The following is a 16,022-nucleotide window of genomic DNA, read 5'->3' as shown; positions in this document are numbered from 1 at the left end:
GGCTAAATAATTTTTGATTACTTTTTAACTTAACAAGACCATTTTCCTGTGCGTTCAAAGAAGTGTCGTTATCAGCGCCCAATAAGACTGCCTGAGTAAATTCTAAAAATACGAGTAACAGCGACGGTGGGTGGCGGAAATCGACAATACCATTCCGCTAACCTCCTCGATGAAACGACAGCGTCTCACTACCATCCATCCAGAAGTTTCTGGATTCGAATCCTTGTCTGACTTTAGACGTATATTCATTTCTCATAATTAAAAAAAAAAAAAAACACAGACCGGTAGCTGCAATCAAGTATAAGTCTGTAATTACTAAAGAAAAATAAATAATTTTCGCGTAATAAATTTTTTCGTTTCTTAACAAACCAAAGCGTTTTTTTTTTTTTTTTTACCAGTAATTTTACAAGATAAATTCTACGAATTATTAACAGAAACTAATATTTAAATAATAAATCAGGTTAGTAAAATTTGTTTTGTTTTCTGTTTGAACAAATAGATAGGTTCTTATCGTCAAAAAATGGCAAAAAACAATATTTTATACTACAGATAAAATACAAAGCGTTGCGAAAGAATTTCACAACAAAATTAGTAAGACTTTAACCAAGATGAGTGTAATCCATCGATCGGGAAAAATAAATAAAAGATAATATGAGAACAAATTTAATTTAAAAGCAAGAATAACAAAAATTAGTTGGTTAGTTTTAAAAAACTCGTTAGAAATTGTGAATGCTAAATGAAGAACAATCATTATTATATCGCGGAAAAACTAATATTCTTATTTTTAAATACAATTATGATTATAAAAACTATTATTACATACCAATGCGTGTGACGTACAGTAACTTCGCTAGAAAATGATTCGTTGGCATATGATAAGTATTACGAGCGGTATTTTTCATATATATATATACATAAATTTTGCAGGAACATATATATTTTATACCTGGGAAGAATATAGGCTACTGCTGTTACGAAATGTTTTACGGTTTCAAGATGGTGGCCGTTTAAATGGCATACTGTAATAACCGTATTACGCTCTTCCCCCCTCTCATTTAAACCCGAGCCGGACATCCAATTAAGTATACCCGGCTCAGGGACGTGTCCTTTCCGGATCTTTTAATTGCCTGCCTCTAATCTCCGTCGGAAGAAACCAGGCCCGGCTATGCCATTCCCAGGCTCCCCGCCGGAGACCGGGTCTCGGTCTTTCCTTTTGCCAGCCTCAAACCGACGACGCAGGAGCCGAAGCCGCCAAAGCGTATTCGGGAACCCACACCGCCGATCGGGTCTCGGTCATCTCATTAATCCACACCTAACGGACCCCAGGAGTCCCCGCTCCATTACGGAAACCCACACACCAGGGCACGTGAGCCCTCAGGAACGGGGCTGTCCGCCCTGCCCTGCTATAAACTAAAACCCTCAGTATCCCAGTCGTTTTGCATCATCTTCTTTTATTCTGAGGATCGCTCTTGCAAATACTGCAAAATTATGCCGGTTCCCGGACATAGCCAAGAGCCACTCCGAGAGCTGCTCCGGTCGGGTATGCATCAGTCCTGCATTTATACGATGTTCCTCCCATCGCCTGCACACGAAAATAGTGTGTTCGGCATCGTCAACCGCACCGCAATAACAGCAGACGGGTGACTCTCTCCTGCCAAACCTATGCAGGTATTGTTCAAACGCACCATTTCCCGACATGAGTTGCGTTATGTGGTAATCTAATTCGCCATGAGAGCGATCTAGCCAAGCATCCAAGTCCGGGATAATTCTTCTGGTCCATGCGGGCACGCTGAACCCGCCCATGCCACCTTCCATTGTTCCCGTATTATAGAATTGGCCTCATCTTTGGCTACACCGGACGCCCTTAGTTTTCGCCCTTTAATCTGCAATTCTATCGGGAGCACCGAAGAAAGCAAGCATAGTGATACAATGCAACATGATAATGCAACATACGATAAAGTTTGGTACCCCGAAACTACGCCCAGTAGCTATGAGTTCTAGACTTCCTATGAGTGCTAGTTAATTTGCTTCTGTTGCGCTTGACATTAACCGCATCGGCCCATACCGGGGCGGTGTACAACAGAGACGACATTATCACCGAGGTGATAAGTGCCTCTTCGACGCACGTGGAATTCCCTGTCCCGCAAAGAGACCTCGCAAGGCACGGATTGTTGTTTCCACTCTGACGCAGATCATGGTACATGGCTGGAGTATTTGAGGTGTTTATCCAGCAACACCCCTAGATATTTAGTTCTTTCCACCCCGACAATTGCCTCCCCTCTCAGGCGTAGATTTAATCTTCTGAGTATCCTCCTACCGGTGAAGAGGATACTTTTGCATTTGAAAGGAGAGACTTCCAAACTGTTGTTGACGAGCCATTCATTCACTAATTCTAAAGTAACATTTCCTTTGCCCTCCACTTCATCTAAGGTACTGGCCTCCACTAGCAGCGAGATGTCGTCCGCGTATCCTACGACATTCACCCGGCGGGAATTGAAGTCAGAAAATTTCATCATAGAAAATGTTTCAAAGCAGGGGTCCGAGTACAGACTCCTGCGGACTCCACCGAAGATCTGATGAATTACCACACTGACCACCGTATTAATTTCAGTACGTCTCTCGGATAGATAGCCGGCTACTTGCGTCACTATGTACTCGCTTATATTCAATCTTTGAAGTGCCCTCAATATAGCTGGCCAAGGTACCGAACCGAAGGCGTTCCTTATATCCAGCAGTATCATTAGTGGGATACGCTTGGTTCTCCAAGTACCAGCCCTCACCGCAGCAGCCCATGAAACGACTTTGTTGATGGCGTTAATAGTTCACCGCCCCCGCCTGAAGCCAAACTGATTCTCATGGAGGAGGTTGTTGTTTTCCAGCTCCTCAATTAGTCTATTAGCGATTAGCCTCTCCACGGCTTTGCCCGTATTATTAATGAGAGTTATAGGGCGATAGTTGAGAGCCCCTGAATCTGACTTGTTTGGGCAAGAAAACAGTTCTTGACGCTTTCCAGCAAGCAGGAAAAAAGCAAGTCTGAACCCCATAACTCGCAATATCTGTCATCTCCCACGGGACGAAGGACATCAGACCCTTTATGACTGCAGCTGGCACACCATCGGGTCCTGGACTCTTTTTATTTTTTAGTCTTTTAACCGCAGTCGCCACTTCAGTTACACTCCTTGCCGATGTTCAACCTTACTACGGCCAAGTCGTCAGTCAGATTTAATTCGGAGACCGCTTGCAATGTTTAAAATCGCATTTTCTACAATAAAAGGTTTTTTCGATATCCCTTTCGGTTATCGATAAAGGATATTGTCGACTGATATTGTAAGTGCAACGGGACTGGCTACACCTGCCTCCGGTTACTCGACTAACAAATATAAAATAAGAAAAAATTGAGAAAGAAATACAATCGACTCCTCGTCGTGTTTGTCATGTACCTCTAAGAACCGTGAAAAATACGTTTTTACTCGTACGAAGAACCGTGTAACCTGGTATAATTACTATTTTTAAAATGGTAGCCGACTATTCTGAATCTCGCACGCAGATCTCTGAGTTTTTTTTCTTTTTTTGGGACGAAAATGTTTTTACGTTATCATCGCCCGGAAAACAAAAATAATATAAAATATGAAAACTAATAAAACAACAAAAATTAAAGATAAAATTAAGGATAAATCAACACAGTGGTGAGTCCAGGGGACGGAACCCTATGACTAGAAGGGAAGGGTGATCGAAGCGAGATTTGATTTATTTATTTATAAATTCTAAAAATAATCGATTTTTAGAATAAAAAATCTACGGATAAATGGATGATGGAAAACGCTGATCGAAAAACGTGCGATTGAGCAACGCCAATGAAAAAAATTAGTTATTTATAAGGACATTTTAGAATTTTTTATACACACAGCCTCGTAAGTTGCGTTTAATTTTTGGTTTAATTTTTTTTTTTTGTAAAAAATAATAGTAATGAAATGAAACTTCATAGTTTAAAAGAAAAGCGACTTGACAATAAATTCAAAAATCAGTAACTTAACAATAGTATGAAGCGAGTAATTATACTTCAGTCCGATTAACGTACGAACGTATTAAGAATTAAAATATTTGCACTTGATGATGATTATCACGCATTGTGAATTGCAAGTAGAAAAATATTTTAAAACGCTGTACCATATAACGAGATCTAATTCTGTTTTTAATCCAGAAGTACCCAAGGAAACAAACACTACTTCAACTTAAAAATTTAGTAATAAATACTTGATTTTTTTTTATTTCTACAAACTTTTCTAAGAAAAGTACGATATTACTTTCGGTTGCACGGTGGGATCGGGGATGAAAATGAATTTTCTTTACGTTTTAAGATTTGAGGAGTACGAAAATAACATTCATGTATAAAAGTTTGCGGCTCGAAAATCTACTCATTAGACAAACTAATACATCAATTTACGCTGTAGTAGTGTATCTGCAGTTGCGCATGTAAAATTTTGATGAAGATCAGTCAAGTAGTTTTTCAGTTACGCTCAATTTAAGGTTGACGACAGACACCGTAACATCAATTTGGGGTTATGTTGACTAGGTATTGCTGCTGAATTTTTCGTACGCGTTTATGCAGCGAGTCCCAGTAAGCTTAAACTTACTTGTATCTAGGGTCTACAAAAATTGAAAGTACACAGTCCGTCACGCAGGAAAGGTGATTCAGGTGAAATAAAATACAATTCGTTTTTTATTTTAAGTTTATTCGATTTAAGTTTTTATTCAAAATAGGCTCCTTGTGAGTCAATACACAACTGGAAGCGTTGGAAAAATTGTTCGAAACAATTCTGATACTCAACCTTTGAAATCGCCTGCAGTACGATGGTCGTAGCCCTGTGTATATCTGAAATCGTGTCGAAACGATGAAAACACCGTGTTTCATGACCTGTTGCGATACAAGACATGAAGTCTGGGTCCCTAGCGGCCGATCTTTTCGTGTCTGTAGTGTTCCATTCTGCAACCTTTTTGATCGTCAGTGAGTAAGTAGGGCACAAAGCGACAACAGATCTTCTTTTTGACCAAATCTTCAGTTAGAATGCGATGCACAGTTGTTTTAGGAATTTCAATGATCTCCTCAACTAACCTGGTAGATGCACAACGATCACTTCGAAGAATTTCAGCCACTTTCTGAACATTTTCTTCTACTCGAACTGCGGATGATGCTCCTGGACGCGGATCATCTTCAAACCTTGCATACCACTTAAAAACGTTTTTTACAACTCGTCGCTTCACTACCGTAAGCAGTTTGTATCGTTTTAAAAGTGTCTGTGGCACTTTTACCCGATTTAAAACAAAACTTAATGTTTGCACGTCGCTCCGTTGCTCCTTTCACGACCGAAGTTCAACACGCACTGTTAAAGTTTTGGTTATTACGAGCAGTCTGTATGCCGGCGCTGTAAAATTTAAAACGGAAGTTAGTCGGAATACCACGCTAGTTAATTCATGCATCCGTTCACCGATCGCATTAGTAGATACGCGAATATAAAATCAGTCACCTTTTCTGTGGGACGGACTGCGTATGTAGTGCGTCGTCCTATGAAAATCAGTGCGTTTCTGATTGCGAAATATTGAATGCGTCCGCGTCAGAAACGAAAAATGCATTCTTGCGCCGAACCGCATGAGTTTTTATTATTATTATCAGGTATATGGTTATCATAAAAGAATGGTGCGGTTTCAGTAATTCATATGAAGATTGTAGGGAAATTTCTAGATGTTATATCAGTATCCCTGAAAGCCTCCAACCCAAAAGTTTGTTTATCAGCAGTTGTAACCGCAACGTCAGTTCTTCTATTGTTGTTGCGGTTAGTTTAGCGAGTTACTACTATGTTCTCAGATAAAGACAAAGCAAAGTGTGTTTTATTGATGGCCGAATTAAAATCCGTAATTTTAGTTCGACGTGCGTTTCGACGTGAATTCGGAAGAGATCCGCCGCACAAAAATAACATAACACGTCGGTTCAAACGATTCGAAGAAACCGGTTCGGTTAAGAAACAGAAATCAACCGGCAGACCGAGTGTACCAGACGAAACGGTTGAACTAATTAGACGATCGGCAATTAGAAGTCCTGGGAAGTCCATCCTCCGTCGAAGCGTCGAATTAGGTATTCCAAAATCAACTGTTCACAAAGTTTTACATAAAAAACTGATATTACACGCTCATAAAATCCAGATACTGCAGGAATTGAAACCCGATGATAGTGTAAAACGTTACGATTTCGCTGTTGAAATGTCGGACAGAATAAGCGAAAACGAATCATTTTTAGACGATATAAATTTTACAGACGAAGCTACATTCCATGTTAATGGATGCGTAACAGACACAATTCACGAACACGGGGCTCTGCAAACCCACACGCAATTATTGACAAACAACGAGATTCGCCTAAAGTTAATGTTTGGTGTGGTGTGATGAAAAATCGTGTAATAGAACCTTTCTTCTTTGCTGAAAAAACAATTATTGGAGTCGTATATCTTGACGTGTTAACCGATTATTGCTTTCCTCAGCCGGATGAACTCGAAAACATTCATCGACTTCATTTCCAACAAGACGGTGTTCCCCCGCGCTTCAATGCATCGGTCACGGACGTTTTGAACGAAAAATTTGGAGATCGTTGGATAGGCCGGCAAGGACCCGTACTTTGGCCTCCAAGGAGTCCAGACCTGACACCTTGCGATTTTTTCTTGCGGGGGTACATCAAAAGCGTTGTTTATACACTAAATATTCGCGACCTAAACCGCTTAAAAAACAGGATTAATGAAGCGATGACAACCGTTAACGAAGAAATGTTTACTAATGTTTGGAGAGAAGTCGAGTATCGTTTGGATATTTGTCGAGCGACTATGGGCGCACATATTCAAATTTATTAATTATGTAAAAAAATGTTTGAGACGACAAATTTGAAAAATAAAAAAACATAAACTGTAAGTAATTCTGTTTTAATTTAAACCGTGTTCAAAACCGCACCATTCTTTTATGATAACCCTGTATTATAAAACTTTCGATCTTCCTACAATTCTTAACCTAAAAATGTCGGTTCATTCCCTTAAATAAAACATAAAAAATAACGTATCACTTCATTGCCATTAATTTATTAAAAAAAACAATAAAAAATTGGTAATAATACGTAATGTTTCAGGCACAAAATCGTAACTTGAAAAAGTCTTCTTTAATGTAAGACCTCAACTTGATACTTCTAGTAAAAATGAAAAGGTGATAAGGTTAAAAAAAGTAATTGGACGTCTACGTGAAAATGCTTGCAAAAAAAATAAATAATTAGATTTGAAAACTGATAAAAAAAATTTGTAAGCGGTGATTGTAAAGCAGAAACAAATGTAGAAATACGTTATACAGGACACATTATTTGCATATTTATATTCACGGCTTGTACGTATCTAATAAAAATAATGATAAGTGAAAAAGTTTTATAAGATTTCTTTTTTGGGGTGAGGACAATTTACGATGAAGTTTTAATTATCATCGTTATAATGATTTTTGTAAAATTATATTATACATTTAAATAAACCAAAAAAAGTGTTAATAATTCTAAAAATCGGTACGTTTTTATATTTTTCTATTATCCTACCTCAAAACTCACCTTCCAAGAAATTTTTTTGATTTTTCTACGTTTACTATGTTAAATAGAAAAATAAAATAAATTCACTAAAAAATGTACAACCGCTAAAAAATTACTAAGATTTCTTTTTTGGTGGTGGGGGAAATTATGATGAAGTTTTATAATAATATTACAACTAAAAGTTTATTATTTATACGTTTAATGCTATTAAAATTTAAATAAACCCCCAAAAACATGTTTTAAATCAAAATATCAATATTTTTAAATTTTTATCGGCACCCGTCTAATAGCGCCTCGAAAGTATTATTTCGGGTCGCTTGCACTACTAAAAATATGCAATAAATAAAAAGATACCTTTTTTTTAATTTTTTGGAGAAGGGGGAATTTTGGGGTATTTTTTTTTTAAACGGTAAGATAAGCGTGCGCGCATGTACTGTGCTTAATATAAAGCGAGACTATGTTCGCAAAATCTTGAGAAATTGACCCCAAACAATCTATCTCACTCGCTAGAGTTACCGATCCCAATATTTTACCGACAAATCGCCTCTGTACAAAATGTTATCAAAATCGATTTAGTCAGTCAAAAGTTATTAAGCTTCAAACACGGCAACCTACACACGCAGTTATGTACGAACATTACCCGCCACTTTTTTTTCATTCTTTGTGGTCACTGGATCATGAAACGTCGAGAAATGCGCAAAATGGATAAAAAAAATAAATGAAAGCAAAAATTAATTAACCAAATCAAAATAAATTAACACAAAAAAGAAATAAAATTAAGTATATCGCAACAAGAGTAGTTAAGATAATAAAAAAATAATAATATAATGGAATTTTACCGCTTTATGTTTTCGTTAGAGAAAAAAAAAGAATATTTCACGTTCGTTTCCTTTATTTTCTTTCTTTCAAAATATTTCGTTTGTTAAAAAATTTGTTCCCATTATTTTGTTTATTTTCATACGCCTTTAATTTTTTTCTTTATTTATTAATAAAAGAAATTATCGTTGAACTAGTTCATTAATGTCGATAACCTTTATTTTTTTATTACAAATTATAATATCAAATTAAATGCTACTACTACATTCAGATTTTGACTATTAAATAATAATTACCGGTAGGCGTAAAGGAATCGCTAAAAATAAATACAAGAACAAACACGTTAATCAAAACCCCTAAATAATAATTGTACGCATGTTATTAGTATTTTTTTTTCTATTTAGGCAAACAAGACCAAATGATTATCACTCAAGAACACAGTTATATAAAAATGTACCGATCTAAATTATGAAAAACTGTTAAAAAAATTTTGAGAAAAAGGTACAAAGAACGTAAATAACATTTCAAAATATAGTAAACAAATAATGCTCTCTTAACACGCATAAGTCATAATGAACAAAATGCATTCAAACGATTTCATACAGTGTAACGCATGCACGACAACATAAACAAAATAATGTAGTCCTAAGGGATCCTCTAATAACCACGATATTTCTGGAAGCTTAACGAAATTAAACCCTCAGAAACTTTTTGTAAAAAAAAAACTATATATTGATGAAACTAATTAAGTAGAGATTATTATTTACATCGATTTTCTCATTTGCGTGTTGGCAAATTAACGAAGAAATTTTATTCCAAAACCTAAAAAAGTGTACTTTCCGACAAAACGTTTTCGTGTTTTATCCCGTTTTTCTTAAAACTTAAACGAGGTAGAGGACTGGGACCGCTGTTATTCAATTTCTTACAAAAAAACCCTAAGAAAGCACCAAATTTATCCCTCGATTTGTAACCCAAGAATTTTAATACGGTTTAATTTAACAGAGAGAACAGGAAAGAGGGCTAAATGTTTCGCGAGCCAAGACTCGCGAAACAACCGTTTTCCGATCCGCGTTTGTATGAACCTTTTTTCTTATTTTTGGCTATAGAATCATCTCCCGAGAGAATTCGAAGCGGTTTGTAATCAGCCTGTGCATATACGGTAAGATATTTTTGTTTCGTTTCCGTGATATTACCAGCAATTCATTTAAATTATGTACAATGTACATACGAAGCGTCACGGATTAAGCTTTAAGAGTTCATATTCGCACGTTAGCGTTCGATTTCAATCGATCTGCCGATATCTATTCTATCCGATCGTCACGATTCTTGCAAGAACTTACATTACAGTACAGATTATCTGAACGCAGCTTCGTATGATAAATATAACTCCTAGTAGTGCCGTTAACCTTAATCATTCAGTTAAACGCGTACTAAGATGCGCAGAATATTTTTCCAGTTTTAAAATAAAAGGAATAACCAACTAACTGTACGAATAAAACTTTAAAGGTGTCACGTTTTAAATTTCAAGTTCTATAAAAATATATAAGATATTATTACACGTTGTTTTACCGTAAACCGAATTATTATTATTATTATTATTATTATTATTATTATTATTATTATTATTCGTTATACTTGAGTGTTTAAAGAACAACAATTCAAAATTGATTTTATATTCTTTATTTCACGTGACGAACGACCGAGAACAAGAAGAGTATCGAGTAAAATATGTGATAAAAATTAGAAAGAATTTCAAGGAAAATACATAATAGGATAATACATAAGCCACAAGAAAAATGTTAAAAATTTTTTTTTAATACCCCGACGGCAAAAATGTTGATACACCCCGAGTCGGTTTACAGCGTATACGCGAAAGAACGTTTGTTAGCGAATCGGTTGGCTTCTTCGCAAAAAAATTCAATAAAATGAAAAAAAAACTGACGACAAAGTTGTAATACTTTCCTGGTATCGGTTATTAATTCTTATATAAAAGAAAAATAATAATTTATTCAAATAAACCAAAAAACGTTAAAATCTATATTTTAACAATTTTATCGGCTGTCCCACCCTCAATGTTGCCCCGAAAGTATTTTTTGGGGATTCGCTTGGACTATTACTATGCCTAGGAAAACTATGTTGGAAAAATGCATTAAATAAAAAAAAAGTAGCTTTTCGATTTTTGGGGAAGGGGGAATTTTGGGGCAATTAAAAGCTATTTACCACATCCCCTCGATATATTGATCCCAAAATTTTACCGACAAATTGCCTCATATGCACGAGCCTCTGTACAAGATTTCATAAAAATCGGTTCATCCAGCCAAAAGTTATTAAGCTTCAAACACACCGATACACGTACATAGTACCAACATTGCCCCTCGTGGTTTTTTTTTTGTTTTTGGGATCTCTGGGTCGTGAAATTTTGAGAAATACATAAAAACCCGTACCCCATTTTCCGACCGATTACCTACTTCCTTCTTGCAGCATAAGCATAGCTCTAGCGTTGATACCAGGTAAATAAAAATCGAAAGCGACGCATAATTTGAGATATTTCAATAGTTAAACTCTTTCTTAGAGAATAACAAATCGATTCAGGAAAACCGTACTGAAATCGGCATCGTAATTATTCAAAAGTTACAGAGGAACAAGAACGGAATTTCTGGCTGAAAACATACAGACGCACCGACGCTCTTCCTTTTGGGGTTAAAAAAATATAAAAAAGATTTTACTAGTTCAGCGTACAACAAATGTAAACGACACCCGCTAATTTGTGAGTGAAGTGACCTACATATGGAAAAAGTAAATAAAAAAACGGCGTAAAAGTCCATCATACAGATAAAAACAAATAAAACACAAGAAAAGAAAAAAAGAAATAATGATAATAAATCTTGTAAAAACAGAATAAAAGATTTAAAAGGTCAAAAATATGTGCGAGATTTAAAAAAATCTTGTCTATTCCGGTCACATGCTAATTACGATCTCTGACACAATGTCGTATAAAGTACACAACGAAGAAGAATTTGATGCACCGTTGCATTAACAGATAAAATATATACACTGTCAGACCGGTCCGACAAGGCGCTGTGGAAATCTGCAGTTCAAACTTTCACCGGCGTTAAAAATTTTTTTTAGAGAGAGATTTTATTTTATCAGGTTAAACGAAGGGCCTAATTCAGATAAACAGACAAGTAACAATATATAACCTTCGGGAAAGGTGCGGATATAAATATTTTTTTAAAAAAGAAAACGGTATTGAGTTTTGGAATTTTCCAAACAAAAAGTTTGGTATCGCCCTAATAAGATATTTAAAATTATAATGAAAAAATAATATACGATAAAAATTCGGTAATCAACTAATTGAAACGTTACAACAGTATACAAAACAGGGTCAGAATTTTCGGCAAAAAATAACTTGTCGATGTTCTAAATTTAAACAGATTAGGAAAAAATGATTCGGTTTACTCGTCGATTAAGACGCATCAATTGATAACTAAGGTAAAAATAAAGCGGTAAAGGTGATAATTATAATAATAAATTAAACGCGAATTAATTAAATCTACATCGACGAATAATAAAGTTAACGTTAATTAACTTGTTAAATTGTTAACAAATAATCGGTTAATTAAACTGTTTGTAAACAAACAACAAATTTACTTATATACATACGGTTTCTGTGTTCTGTCTTATTTTCTTTCGGTTCGGCTAAAATGACAATTCTTGACTTCCTAAAAGCTTAAGTACGGCAAAATACTATCCCGCGATCAAAACGGGTCCAACAACAAAAATCATCAAGCAACCTTTTAAGAAGGGCCCACAACGCGGTCGAGAAAATTATAATTGTCGTTATCTGTATTCCAGCGGTTTAAAATTATTCGGCAGCACATCCAAATAGGTTTAATTTCAGATGTATAATTTAACAGTAAAGTTTATGAAAACGTTAAAAAATAATCCGCTTATTTTACGTAAATCAAATTCTCTTAAGCAATCTATTAACATTTTGAACTCTCTTTTTAATAAATAATAAAAACCATTATAAAAATTAAAAAAACAAGACTGTCAAAAAAATTTTAAAAATTAAAAAAAAAATAATCGAACTAAGAAAAAGAAAAGAGGGTATAAAAATAAAGAACTAAACGTCATTATTTAGCATCTAATTAAATAAAATACCAGGTACCGATCGACTTTCGGAAGTTTTAAGCCGTTAAAACGTATTTTTCACGTTGTAGAAATAGCAGGCATTAAGGTCGTCTAATGATTAAGTTCTCATCAGGTTAATTTATAAGAGAATTTTATCCTTAAATACATTAAGAGAGCTCATTAATATAGAATAATTACTATTCAGAACTTTTTAATATAAGACGATTAGTACTCGGAGCCCCGCAAACGTAACATTAACTATTAAAATTTAAACATTTAACTAAAATTTAAACTTGTACTGACCCAAAAAAAAAAAAAACAATAAAGATACATTAAATATTTTTTTTTAAATAACAGCGCACATTTGCAAAAAAAAATTAGGCTAACAAATTGTAAAGGAAACGCAAAACAGTTAAACAAAAACCAGAAACTAGCACGGTTATAAAAACTTCACATCAAAAAAATATATATGTACAGTTTTCTACATTTAAAAATATACACGACATTTTAATTACATCTAGAATTACTTCTGATTAACCTCTTAAATTATTAACAAATTTATTACCAAAAACTTACAAAATACAATTTCAAAAAAACGCTGGGAATAACCGATTGAATTTTTAAAGCCGTCTAAAAATAAATAAATAAATAAAATTTTCTTTGAATGACTTTTATTTTTCAATCGAGTAACATTAATAAACTATGACTTGTCGGTGATTAACGAACTTCAGTTAAGTGCTTTATAAAAGATTTTTTTTTACAGGAAAAACAGTAAATAAAAATTATTATTCAAAATAAAAAAATTACACGTTACAGGTTTTTCAAGAAGAGATTTTTGAAAACGGATGTAAAAACCTCCGTTTTTTATAGTCCGAGAACGAAAAATTATATTAAAAAATACGAGGTTTAAAGTAAAAAGACTGACATTTTACTTACCAAAGTTTTTATTTTTTTCTAACAACAATATTATCCCCTTCAAAGTAGTTCCCTTGAGCAGCTATACACCGGCAGAGTCGTTCCCACTCCTGGAAGCAGCGCTGGAAGGCTTTAACCGGTCGGTCACAGTCTTTTGAATATTCTCCAGAATTCCAAAATGACGTCCTTTTAAGATATGTTTCAACTTCGGGAAAAGGAAAAAGTCACAAGCACTCAAATCAGGTGAATAGGCGGGTTGAGGAACCGTAGGAATGCGTTTTGAGGTCAAAAATTCCCTGATGGAAATGGGCGTGTGACACAGGGCATTGTCATGATGAAGCACCCACTTATCTGCAATGTCTGGTCTCACGCGAATCACTCTTTTCCTGAACCTTTCAAGGACACCTTTGTAAAACACTTGGTTGACAGATTGTCCTGAAGGAACAAATTCTTTATGTACGATATCACTGTCAAAAAAGCAAATCGGCGCGGTTTTGATCTTTTATTTGCTCAATCGACATTTTTTCGATGACGAAAAAATGGAGATGACGTTGTGTGACACTCTTCGCTTTGCCGCTTTGTTTCAGGATCGTACTCAAATATCCAGGATTCATCACCTGTGATCACAATATTGAAGAATTCTTGGTCGTTGTCAATCATCTCAAGAAGATCAACGTACACGTTTCTTCGATTGTCCTTCTGTTCCGTCGTAAGGCTTTTCGGCACCGATTTCGCACAAACCTTTCGCATGTCCAAATCGTCTGTCAAAATTAGAAGTACGGTGAAAGCGTTTAAATTTAACCGTTCACTCATCATCCTTATTGTTAAACGACGGTCTGATCTCACAAGAACCCTCACACGCTCGACGTTTTCGTCAGATTTTGAAGTTGAAGGTCTCCCTGAGCGAGGTTGTTCTTCAACGTGTTCTCGGCCTTCCAAAAATGATTTGTGCCAGCGAAAAACTTGCGCTCTTGATTAGCAACGTTCTCCATAGGCCCGTTTCAACGTTTCAAAGGTCACACTCGCGGATTCCCCAAGTTTAACATAAAACTTGATCGCTCAACGTCGCTCTAAATTCCGATGCTCCATTTTCGTAACGCACAACAAAAACACAACTTCACTGATGGCGCTGATAAAAATAATGTGTTGGCTGAACGGAGTTGAAACTCGTATTGAACATGCGGAGGGGATTAACAAACCGGTCTAGCACAGACCGGTAGACACAGCATTGCCAGATCGCTCGCAGCGTTACCAATCTCATTACTTTTCTCACACCTCGTATTTTAACCGATCTCATTAGCCGTATTGGCCTTTCATCCGGAGACAAGGCGTTTTTCGTAAGCCACAAACTTAATTTTTATATTTCCACGTAGAAAGATTCTACGGTGAATTAATTTATCGGTAAAAAAAAAATAAATAAATAAAGAGAAAGAATAACTAACAGAGACCACGTAAAAAATTGTTAGCTCTATTCTTAAATTGAAACAGAAAAGTGAATCTTAATCGGTACTTTTGTAAGATATTTTCAAATATTAAAAATAACTTAAAAAAATAGCCTAGGTCGTTCAAATTAGGTTAAGGAAATAAATAAAAGTAATATTTTTCTCTTTATTTAAATTAAAAAATTCGGCAAATTATCATTCAGATAAAAATATACTTAACAGAAGTTTTAATGAAACATACAAAGAACCAAAAATATTACGAGAGAATTTTTTTTCAAACGGGTAACGGAAATAATCACAATTTTAAGATTAATTATCAGAAAGCCCGAACAACAGAGGGTAAATCCAAAATAATATAACGTACGTTGTTGTAATTTCGTTTACAGAAGAATTTAACAAACGCGGAGAATAAAATTTATTTAACGATAAAGTATTAGAATCATTTAGGAAGTTAAAAATCACAAAACAATTTTTAAACGTAATAAAAACACATCGACTCAAGGTACATAAATAATAAAGTAAATCAAATCGGATCCATTATCGCAATGCGACGTAATTAACTAACTGATGTTTTTATTTAACTTCGAATCTATCTTTAAAAAAAAAATTATAAAAGAAAAGTGTATATATATATATATATATATATATATATATATACATATATAAGCTAGTAAGATACAGCTATTAATGTATGCTACTATATAAAGAGGAAGAGGGTTTTTATTTGTTCCGGATAAACGAAAAACTACCCGATCTTTGCAACTAAACTTTTACTCATGTTTGTTAGCATAACTGAGGTTTTTGGATGTATTTCCCTCGAAAAATCTCTAAAAAAATATATATATATATATATATATATATATATATATTTTTGTGTGTGTGTGTGTGTGTGTGTGTGTGTGTGTGTGTGTGTGTGTGTGTGTGTGTGTGTGTGTGTGTGTGTGTGTGTGTGTGTGTGTGTGTGTGTGTGTGTGTGTGTAATGTAATAGTGTACATTTGCCGGTTGAAGCACAAATTTAATGCATTATGAACTGTGAGTGTATATCACTTTTGAGCTACGTTTGAACTGTGATTATGAACATCTAAAAACCAATTTCTAGATTTTTCAGTTT

General features: G+C 34.8%; 1 protein-coding gene across 1 annotated transcript in view; it reads right to left on the bottom strand.

The window, feature by feature from the left end:
* Positions 1-16,022, bottom strand: part of Strn-Mlck (Stretchin-Mlck) — a 599,211-nt gene that overhangs the window by 126,262 nt on the left and 456,927 nt on the right. The window lies entirely within an intron of this gene.

The sequence above is a fragment of the Lycorma delicatula genome, chromosome 8 (assembly GCF_047948215.1).
Source record: "Lycorma delicatula isolate Av1 chromosome 8, ASM4794821v1, whole genome shotgun sequence".
NCBI classification, from domain to species: domain Eukaryota; kingdom Metazoa; phylum Arthropoda; class Insecta; order Hemiptera; family Fulgoridae; genus Lycorma; species Lycorma delicatula.
The sequence above is the reverse complement of the archived record's forward strand: the minus strand, read 5'-3'. Positions and strand labels throughout refer to the sequence as shown.